Here is a 12302-nt window from a genome sequence, read left to right as displayed (position 1 = left end):
TTATCGAATAGCTATTTATATTTTAGAAAATACAGAATTGATTAGTACAGTAGTACTTCTGAAATATAAGGGATTGGACAACGGAAAATAACTATCTATTACTCATCATACTATGTTTTTAAATAAGAAAATAATATAAAAGAATAGAATAGAAGTACCTAATAAAGCTTCAACTAAGCTATCTATTAATATTATTTTTATAACAAGCAGCAAACTTACAAATGTACTTTCCTCGTATAAAAATAAGTTAACATACAGAAACCTGTGTTCGAGCACTCTATAACTTTATAGCAATGTGACTTTGCGCTTATACCCGCTGTTCACAACTATACAATCTGGTTTTATGCAATACAAGCAAACCGAACAAGAATGTCCCAGGGCTCTAAACTGCAAACATTTTAAAAATCTATTCGTATATAATCCTTTTCAGTACAGTCGTGCTCAGCTTTGCGTTGCCATTCGAAATATTTTCCGCATACCATGTACCGTGGCGATATGTATCTCTTTATGGAATGCACTCGGATAGGGGATATAAATTTATATTGGAATGCCCATTGTAGTGTTGTGAACCTCGAAGATTTGTGCGAACCGCGCCAATAGACTACAATGGCAGTTTTGAAATCCTCACTGTGATATTATTGGCACGTAAATCTAATATATAAAATACTGGAAGCGTTAGGGGCCTGATGAAAATATATGAGATGGGAGGAAAACTATTGCATAGCTGTGTCCAGCGGTTCTCAAGGCAGGAAACGGATAGTAAAAACGAGACCCTTATCTTCTTACGCAAAATTAGATGAACTCATATTTTGCAATTATAATTTTGATGAATCCTTAAATAACACAGTTTCTATACAGGGTAGGTTTGACATAATAATTTATCACACAAAAGAGAAGATTATCATAATGATGAATAGACTTTTAAAGATGAATAATTATAACAACAGCACGACAAACAAAAGCGAATTATCTTCATAATAAATGATTACAATAAATTATTTTTAATACCAAGTGATATAATTTACCTGAAAACAATAACGGCTAAAATTATGCAGGTTTAAACTTCCATACAAAGGAGGCGTTTTATTTCGTTATTCAAATACGAAACGATTCAGCTCTCATAAAATACTTACGAATTATAATATGAATACTTTGCTTTGTCACAGAGTAATTAAGAGGAAGATAAATTAGACGTCTAAATAACAAACAAGAGTTTCGAATGGAATCATGCCAAATTGCTTGAGATTATTTTGAAAGACAAGTATTCACGGCTTTCTAGTTTCTTAAAAGTAAAATTAAAGAGAAGGCACAGCTGTTTGTCGGTTTCTTTATACTTATTCGTAGCTTTAACGTAAGATATTTTTTGCTTGAGCCCGAATCCCATTTGTAATAATGCTGCTTAGATAACATACCCAAGAGAAAAAATAGCAACTAGAAATACTTATTTTTCTACTAAGTAAAAAGATTGATATGGACAGAATTCAGTGGTAATGTAATATTATTTTAAAAACATAGAATAATATAAAATATTTTAGTATGTGTGTGTTTGAAATCGTGCGGTTTTTGGCACGACTTTATTTTATTGCAGGCAAAACCGTGGTAAAAAGCTACCTCACCATAATTCCATTATTACAATTTATTTAGAAGAGTGGATTAACAAGATTAAGCTAACCCGTAGGTACGCAATTGTTTTAGTATTGAGATATAAAATTCATGACTCCCGGTCGCTTCACAGCGAACTTATTACAGAGAAGGAAAGTGTATTAATTTAATCATATTATTTAGTAATGCTTCGGTGAACTGTTTTATACAAGCTTCGTTAATTATCTGGATTTAAATAATACAACATCTTGCTTAGTTGTGTTCAGTTTGTGTAATTTAATTCTAGGTAGAAGTAAGGTCAGGGTTGTGTTAAATATTTAGATCTTTTGTCAAGGATATTGTACGACTATCGTAATTAAAACCATTAATTATTTTGTGTTGGTAATTATAAATAGATAGAAGCTATTAAAGCCATTTCTGAAAATGTGTTGCTTAAAGAAGGCTCCATATACAACATGTAACTTAATTAACGCACATCCTATAATTAGTTTCTTCAGAATCGTTTACTGAATCGATTTATATCATCTATACATATAATAAATCTGTAAAAAAACTGTGTCTGTACATTGAATATATTTAAAAAATAATAATTGGGTGGGGTTTAGAAACAGTAATGGAGCACAAATCCAAAAAAAAAAATTCTGTCTGTATGTCTGTATGTCTGTATGTCTGTTTGTTTGTACACGCTAATCTTCGGAACTACTGAACGGATTTCAATGATTTTTTCTGTGTTGTATCAGTATTAAGCCTGGTCAACATATAGGCTATAATTTATCTTCGAAACTTGAAGACCTGATGCAGAACACCAACAGACCAACAAAACTATAAGAGATACAAAAATGATGCCATGACAAAAATTGTTTCATATGATGAGCATTTTCAGCTGAGATAATAAATTTTAAGATCTGGAACACCTGATGTGGAACCCCAAGAGCCCAGCTTCTCTGTACCATATACAGGTATGACGTTTTAGCAAAAGTTGTTCAATTTGATAAGCACTTTCTATTGACTTATACAAATTGAAGATCTAAAACACCTGATGTGGAACTCCAGGAGCCCAGCTAGACAATAGCATATAAAGATATGACGTTTTAGCAAAAGTGGTTCAACCTGATAAGCACTCTCTATTGACGTATATACATCGAAGATCTGGAACACCTGATGTGGAACTTCAAGAGCAATACTACACTTGAAATGTATAGAAATGAATGTTATGAAATAGGTATGGTGAATCAAAAAAAGTAATTAGTCCGTCTTTTAGATAATCCTAAAATAATGGACACGTATTTTTTCTTTTCTCCTTCTCACAAACAAATAAAAACGAAGATATAACTTGAATTTCGTGTTAAGTCACTGCTTAGTACAAATTTTACATACCTAGACGTGGCGTCACGAGCCCCCACTCTCCGACTTTGTTGCGTTATATCTCATCATTATTTTGTATGTCTCTTCCAGACCTCGGGACTACAGAGTTCCGAATTTTTGGGAGGCAAACGTGGGGCCGAAGCCAACACTCTGAAGCCCTTTTGAGACAACTTTAATGAAATGGTGAAACAAGACCGACGATTATTCCTTTATACACTGTAGAAATGAACCCGAGGACAATCCCCGGTGGACGTCGTTAAAAAAAAGTCAATCCCCGGTTCTGTGCTATACCATTGCTAACTGTTGATGAAAACTACTTGGGATATGAGCGGCTGAAGTGTGAGGATACCTCGGCGGATTTTAAACGCAGATTACGCGCTCCCTGTGGGTCACTTACCACGAGGCACCTATCCTCCGAGCAGGGCTACTTACCCTGCTCTAGCGACTCCACTCTGGACGGCCAAGCCAAGCCAGAGGGGTGAGACCTACCCCCGTCATGGTTCACTCCGACCGGCCGGAGATGGGGGTCAGTATACTCTCCCTGGAGAACTCAGTATATATAGCCCACCGGGGTCGCTACTCCCCGTCATCAGCCTCAGATATCCTGCGGTGCTTATATCTCATTATTATTGTCGTTATTATCTCAAGAGCCTTTGTCCCAATTATGTTAGAGTCGACTTCCAGTCACGATGCAACTGAGTACCAGTGTTTTACAAGGAGCGACTGCCTATCTGAGCTCCACAACCCAGTTACCCGCTCAACCCAATACCCCTTGGTAAAACTGGTCAGACTTACTGGCATCTGACTACCCATAACGACTGCCAAGAATGTTCAATGACAGCCGGAACCTACAGTTTATACGTAGAAAGTACATATAGGAACTTAGAAAAGTTGCATTGGCAGGTACTTGCCAGACCTGGAATCAAAGACGTACGCTCATACTTGAGAGATTGGTTCTCTACCCACTAAACCACCACGACTTACACTAAGTCATCACGACTTTGTTATCTCAGTAACATTTAATGTTTTTTAACGTATTAATACGTGTAATATTTTTGCCACACACAACTTAAATGCGAACTAATTAGAATCACTACTTTTATTCCTATGGTCACGTCTTTTGCGGTTCAGTTCTCAGCGTTTTGTTTAGTCTGCTGTGCTTTTGCCGTTGAAGTACAAAAATTAAATATATGGAACGTTTCTAATGGCTATGCGTATTCCGTTGTTTTCAAGTCAACGGGCCCTTAAAATTCAATATCAGACGGTTCAGATCTTTGATTTTGCTGACCCCGTAGTCGCTGGCATAAGGGACTTTATCCGCGTACGAAGTCGCGGGCAGAAGCTAGTTTTTAATATAGGTAATTTTTTATCCTAAAAATAATTAAATCTACGGAAATTATTGTCATATTAACCCTGAACAGTCAAAACAAATTCAAATAGACCGTAACTCAAAGTAATAAGACTTCGTGTATTGTCGGCTTTTTCCGTAGTTTCGTTATGTTGTGTCTGACCAAAAAGTTCTCCAAGAATTGGTATAACTAATTTAGTAAATAACCATGCATATACATGTTAAATTAAAAATTCAGTGAATGTATTATGATTATAACATAATATTCTAATTAGGGTGTTTGAGGGTGTGCGTTAATTACGTTACATGTTGTAGAAGCATCCATGTTGTATGATCAGTTTACCCAACCAGACGATTGTAACACTATAACGCTATAATATTAAATTACCTTAAAAACAGTAAATTTCAATATGTACAAGTATAGAATTTTGTGAATACAAACTAATAACCAGCAATTTCACACAGGTTTCCACGTCGACATCATTGATTGTTACATAGGCACGCACGCACATACACACTCATCTAGGATCACACAAGGATATTCAATACGCTTACGTACACATCAGGCTTCATAGTCCAATCCCATTATTGTCCTCAAAATTAAGCTGTTATACGTAGTCAGTGATCAGCGCAAGTCCATTATCGTCAGGCAACTGTTAACCACAGGTATTGGTCTGGTTTGTAACTGGCCTATCTCAGTGACGACATACGCTCAATGGACAAAGCGTTTACTGTGCAAATTGCACTGATATTACCAGATTGAATGGGCCGAAAAACGCCGAATGTAAGTATAGTTATGTTATACCTGTAGCAAAGGCAAACTTGACGAAATGTGGGAAGATATGAATATTAACAAGCAGATAACGTTTTCAAAAATATAGAATCATTAGTTCTCTGCAATTCTACCTGCGTCTTAACCTTCTTCTAGTACTCGGTAAAAGTCGCAACTATCATTTTAATCGTTTCAGAAGTTTTGGCGAGAAAGCTCGATAAACAGACAACTTATTTACTTTCACGTTTATATTATCAGTAAGAATATTATTTACTTTAATAACAACACCACATAGATACCTAATTAACTAGGTATCTATAGAATCAGAATAACTGACCGTACACAAATCTCTGTAATCAATAACATTTCATCTGGCCACGTCGAACCCATATCATTCATTTGGCTGGCTTATTTGCCGCGGACTTTTATACCGAACCAACCTGTAGTTTTAATACTTCATACGTCAGATTTGAAGGGGGATTAGTTGAAGGCAAATTTACCTTGCTCTCGAAGTCGGAAAAATACCAAATGAGAATGAAAACCTCGATCTCGTATAATACGAAAATTGTACGCGCCACTCCACTTGATTAAAGAGAAAAATAAGCTGTTTTTTCTGTTGAGATTTCCCAAGTATTTTCATGGGTTGAATGTAAGTAATCCTTGAACCATGACAGTTTTATTTATTCTGTACGTTTTTATTGTTTCTCTTTAAACAATGAATGGTTCCCAGAATTAATAGGACTCGACAAATGGATATGACAACTTAACAGCTGCTTGGAAATATCACATTTAATGCAAACGTGTTGCTACAATGTTTGAACAATGTTATAGAACACCTTAATCCTTAATTAGAGACGAAAATAAAAGAACAGTTTCCGCTCGAGCAGCAAAATTAAATTTAAAATGTCGTGGCAATTTCCTAAAACGGGAACGCGAAAATGAATAAAAAACAAAAGCTATGCGCCATTGCAAATATTACAAACGAGGCATCCGGTGAATCCCTCCAATTTTATTATAGGAAGAAAAACTGCCTTATCGCTGTGTTCCGTAATTTTAAAAACCCTTGTTTTAGCCCAATACAGCGGAATAATAAAGAATGAAATAAATATTTTTCATTCCCCCTAATATTTTCCGGCATCCTGTCCAGAATGATATTTGAATGTTTTCACTAAGCGAAAATAAATGCCTACATATTTCAGCAGTAATGTAAAAAGAGATTTTGTTATTCCATATAGCGCAATAAATTAGCGTAAATATATTGTATTTTGTGTGGCTTATTATTGGAGGTACAACTGAAACAAATAATACTTATTACAGAGTAAATTGTGGGCACGGGCGTATTTCAAATTAGTTTTAGATTAGTTGTAATGTAAAATTATATATTTTGGATAAAGGACGATGGGCGTTTTGGTACCCTGTCCAACAGTGTTGATTTTAGTACCATTGCGTAGGTCTTGGCAAGGCAAAAAATGTTTACTATGACGATTAGTCCCAAATCCTTGTCCATTTCGCGTGGCATCGACTAATAGAATGTGTAATGTTCATAAATCGTCAAAGTAGATGTAGTTCTTAAATCCAACTGTATTGAATAAAAACTGGTAAAGTAACAAAAAAACAGGAATTTGGCCTTCTTAGAATGTTTGCCTGCCCACTGCTTTAAATAAAGACTGTGCAAAACCTTTGCAGTTCACGCAGAACTAGCTTATGTATTTGATGAAAGTCTTTCAGTATCTACAATCAATTAAAGTTGAAAAGTCAGAAGACGATGTTTACATAGTACATATTACGACTCAATCTTGCTCCTCAAGAGGTGCTGAGAAAATGATGAATTTCTTCTTAAAAAAAGATGAATAGAAATGTTTTGAACTTTCGTCAAATCAGATGACGATTGTGTTTCCGTAGTAAGACTCCATAGACTATTACAATCTTTAGATTATAATAGAGTGTATCTCAAACAATGTAAGATGTATATTAACTTAGTTTAAAATTATTACACTGACGACATATGCCTCTTAATGATTTTGCATATATGGATGATATACTTGTTGCTATGTCGATTCAATTTTTATCGTCACTCAGATCGGACAGCTAATTGAGGCAAGCCCCATAGTTTTTATTATTCTTCACGTAAATACCTTTCTAATGATATATCATACGTTACTGTTGGAGCGGGTACCAAATCCCATACAAAGTGCCCATTGTCCTTTGAGAATAGAGAAAGTCCCCTGGGCTTTTTGAGAGGTCTTGTTGTAGGTATAGAAATTGATAAAATTTGGAATGCCAATACTATTGATAAGTACGTCTATATTTGCAATACTCGTATTTAGTTTTGGAAACAAGCATAGAGAGCAGACGCTTCGACTTTGTTAGAACCTTCAAAATAGACAAATTTTGCTTCGGGGTGTTTCATATCTGTAACATGTTAGAACCAGACTTAGAAGTTATTGATTTGTCTTACTAACTCACTAACACAGGATGCTCCTTAGTTCGGAGTTTGCAGATAATAGTTTGAAGTACACTTATCTACTCGTATGCTTCTGAAGGGTGCGACGGAGCTATCGTATAATTTTCTAAGTTTAAACTAAGTGAGAAACTGTAATGACAAATTAACTTCGTCGTACACGATTTATATGGATTATGTAATTTTCTTTTCATTTCCATTTTTTAGCAGATATTAAAATGCATTACAATTTTAGGCATGAGGGAAGATTTCCATGTCACCTCACGTGAGATACGGGAAAGAGCAATCACATCGTCTCCACGTCATATTTTTTTTTCATATTTTCCCTTACGAAAATTCCTTTGAAAAAGTAAAAAAAGAAACTAAACAAAATAACAAAGTAGGTATACATAATGTTTAACTACATTCCTGTAGTTGAATATTGCTTAAATAAAGTGCTCTTTTAAATGCAGAATAAGAAACCGTAACCTTTGTGGCAAACCCACAGTAGAAACTCAAAGAAGTCTTATTTTAATTTAGAAATGCATAGCTTTCTTAGTCTAGTTTGCATGTAGATGCAGAGATAAAGTCCCGCGAAGCATACTTTTGTCTCGTCGTAACTCGGTCACACCACAACAGAAGTTGCGTTTTATCTCCAGCCTCGTAAGAAGTTTTTAAAAACATTCTTTGTCTTAGAGGCAGTCAGCAGTGAAGGAAGATGGAACATGCCGTACTCAGCTCGTTTCAAAATGTTTTACGACTAAGGAATGAATGTAATGGAAGCGTGCAAAAAACCCTCGAATAATGTCTGTTTGAATCTAGGACTTGTTATAAGGACTTTGATAAAATACCTAGTTTATCAGAAATGTCTTCTTTAAGAGATGTCAGAGCAATGTTTTATTGAGACGGTTTATCATAAATTGCTTGAATAGCAGAAAATATTGCGAGTATTTTTGTGTAAATTCTTGATTGATGGATCTCTATTTATAGCTGGAATTCCATCAAATTCACCCCTGTTATTTCAGACTACTAAATTCTGCCAAAATTATTATGATTTAACATTTTGGTCTCTAAGAATTTCTAGGACTCAAAGATGCGGTTACGTATGCTGTAGCAAGTGAATGTTTTGGTATAAAATACCTACGTGGTCTTAATACATAACAAAATAACTCCATTATTCCGCAGCAACAATACACTCCTCCGAACCAATTCAGCAGCATTATAAAGCCATTTAAAATGCCGAATGAAAATGATCTAAAGAATTTCGTAACTCATGCATACCGTTCCCTATTAATGAGCTACTCCATAATAATGCCGGCCCATAACACCGTTTACAGTAGGCTCTTAAGCTTATTGGAAAACTTTGATCCTCTCCAAATGACTTTTTACAAAATATTCCAATGTTAAATGGAAAGGTACGCGGAAATTATGAGGAAGAAGAGTAACGTTAAATTGCCCTGTAGTCTTCGGTATTGGAATATGAATAATATAAAATTTCACTGTTTGTAAAACATTTTTTCGTCACTCTTTGTGAATTTTGATTATTTCAATTTGTACGAGGATGCTCAATTAAGTGCTGTCCTTTGTACTCTTTTATCGTCGGTTCATTGGCTTTATTTGTTCGAGATATTGTAACAAGTACGCTCTGTGATCTTTGAAGCCTTGATTTCAATATCTGAGGGACTATAAAAGATTTCCTGATCGAGAACATTCCTATACTCTGCTATTCGTAGAAATCAATAACGTATTGTATAAATGTAACAAGTTCCATTATGTTATAAAATACTTTATTAACACGTTCGCGTGAGCAGTCTCATTTTTAAATGTTGGTACTGTGGCGCATCTTTTTCCCATACAAAATTAAACCAAGTCTTAAGACGTCCCGCCGTTATACGTAGTCTTATAATCCGTTTTATGTGGCGCAACGTTATTTCACGTCCAACGTCTATAAACGTTGTCGCCACCACATAGGTCTGACATGGTCGGTCAAAATAAATATGACAATCTAGAGGCCATCGTACGACGTTGCGCCTTTTCATACTTATATCAATACCACGTTGTAAGACGTTGCTCACGCGAACGTGTTAAACAAAGTTTGATAAAAAATGCTTGTCAGAGCTGCGCAAACATTATTTACACTGGTAAGTATAGAATAAATAAAGTGTATTGAAATAGCTAAAATATTACAAAAATCTTAGTGAATAACTCGTAATTCACAAAGGTTTTCTCAGAACTAAAATATAATTTTACATTTCCAAAGCTATTCTCTCAATATACATATATGACTTTATTTTATTACGAACGGTATTTTTCCATGCTATTTTGAATTTCTACGTAAATAACAAAAGCAACTCGCGTAAACAAAGCGCCATTCGATGTTCTGCCGTCAAGCAGTAAAGACGTATATCACTAAAGTTGCCTATTTATCTAGCTTCCTAATAAAGCAAGGCAGCATAATAGTGAAGTGACTCCATTCTCCTTGAGTGTGCATTTTATCATACTTACAGTCCGACGGAGGCAAATTTGCAGAGCTATTGAATGCACTGGCCTTCTCTGGTTACTACAATACACTACACTTGACTAACAATGGGGAACGCAAATGATATTGGACCAAGTTCCATTACAGTGACCAAGTCATTATTTATTTTTAAAGCAATATTGCCTCGTCAAATAAATATTTATATAAAAGTTTAATAGCTTTAACTGATTTCATTTTGTATTTTGTTTTCGCTATTAATGGATGAAGAACATAATCGTTGGATCGAATCTGACATAATTTTAGACGTGGATTGATGAATTACCATTTTGATCGAGTATTGAAGGAAACGTTTAGTTAGCGTTTTGATGAAAAATAGGTGACATTAATCCTGTTTCTGTAGGTAATAATAAAGTAAGGATTAGAACAAAAAAATGGGGGCGATTAAGTACTGATCGTTTTGTTACAATGAAAAAAACCGGCCAAGTGCGAGTCGGACTCGTGCACGAAGGGTTCCGTAAATTACAGTTAAATCAACCTATCTCAAAAACTATAAGAGATACTTTGATCAAACCAAAAATCGTTGAAAGAGTTAATTAGCATGCATCACCTCTATTTTTTTTAGAATTTTATACCCCGTAGTTATAAAAATAGAGGGGGGGGGACATACTTTTTACGACTTTGAGAGCTGATATCTCAAAAACCGTTCACTTTAAGAAAAATGTTTTTTAGAAAACTTTATATCATTTTAAAAGACCTTTCCATTGATACCCCACACGGGTATGTACATCGAAAAAAAAAATTTCATCCCTCAGTTACATGTATGGGGGGCCCCACCCCCAATTCTTTTTTTTACTATTTAGTGTCATATTTTTGTAGCGGTTCATACAACACATATTCCCATCAAATTTCATCACTGTAGTACTTATAGTTTCCGAGTAAATCGGCTGTGACAGACGGACAGACGGACAGACGGACAGACGGACATGACGAAACTATAAGGGTTCCGTTTTTGCCATTTTGGCTACGGAACCCTAAAAAAACAAATGGAACTTTATCTAACCAATGAAACAAAATAACATCAATGTGTATGAGAAAACTTCCTTCTTGAACAATTACATAATTAACTCCTAAGTATTTGATTTCAGTCATTGATTAGAATACCATTCTAACAGAAGATGTTTTGAAGAATTTAATTTAAATACTTTCTTTGTTTTGCTTACAGATACTTACAATTAGCTCAAAACTATTGGCACTTGACTCCTATCTACCATTTAATTATTTTGTAAATTTAATCAATTTTAGTCTCAATTGGACTATTTATTGGAAATTGCTCGTCTTGAAATAATCTTGAGCAATTTATTGAGTTACGTACTATTTTTATTGAGCTCTTATAGTGAACAAAAAAGCGAATTACGGGAAAGAAACGGACGGTAAAATAATAGCCTTTTGCATTCGTTCGTCAAAACGTGATGGCATTTGAACATTCAGATTGGCATGACAACAGTAGGCTTAGTGGAAAGCATTTTCGAAAAACTGTTTCCAGTTCTAAACGATTTTTAACGTCTGTAGTCGACTTTTACTGAATGTATCCGAACTTACTCGCATATATGATAATAATTAAACAGGTTCAGGTCTTGTTTTAAGTGCGTCGATTTAATAAGTAAAAATAGAAGATATGAAATGCATAACTGTATTTCAATGGTAATATTCGGTTGTACATTTGAGTGTACAACACCCCTAATGCCTAGATTTAATTAATTAACGCATTCACTGAAATCCGGATGCATACAAATAATTAGTGGAAGCTTGTTCAATTGTTCACATTTGCATTAATACATATTCGCGGACTACACGACCGCTCGTGAATTACGAAGTCTAGCTCTATCTATTTGAACATACATTTTAATAAATTGTTAGCCGTAATTAAAGGTGTAGGCTTTCTAGTGTAAGAGGCTGTTATGTTGAAATAACTATAAGTAGTTACCCATCATTATGAAAATAATTGAAAGGTTTCCTTAGAGACTTAAGGGTGACCTTTATTTGATTCAGGATTATTTTTGACGAAGTCAATAGCTTTTATTCACACATAAGTATAAGAAAACTTTCAACACACCCACACTATCACATCAAATACATCAGCAAACAAGATTCTGTGAGAACAGCCGAATGACAAAGGGAAGCAATGCGAACCGAGTCGTAAGGTTAAATGGTCTGAGGATAAAATACGCACACATTGCGGCAACAGCCAAAATCTCTTTGGCGAACGTATAATAAATCCTTTGTTGTATTGACGAAA

This window comes from Helicoverpa zea, chromosome 9 (assembly GCF_022581195.2).
Source record: "Helicoverpa zea isolate HzStark_Cry1AcR chromosome 9, ilHelZeax1.1, whole genome shotgun sequence".
Lineage (NCBI taxonomy): Eukaryota > Metazoa > Arthropoda > Insecta > Lepidoptera > Noctuidae > Helicoverpa > Helicoverpa zea.
Note: the sequence above shows the minus strand (reverse complement) of the source record.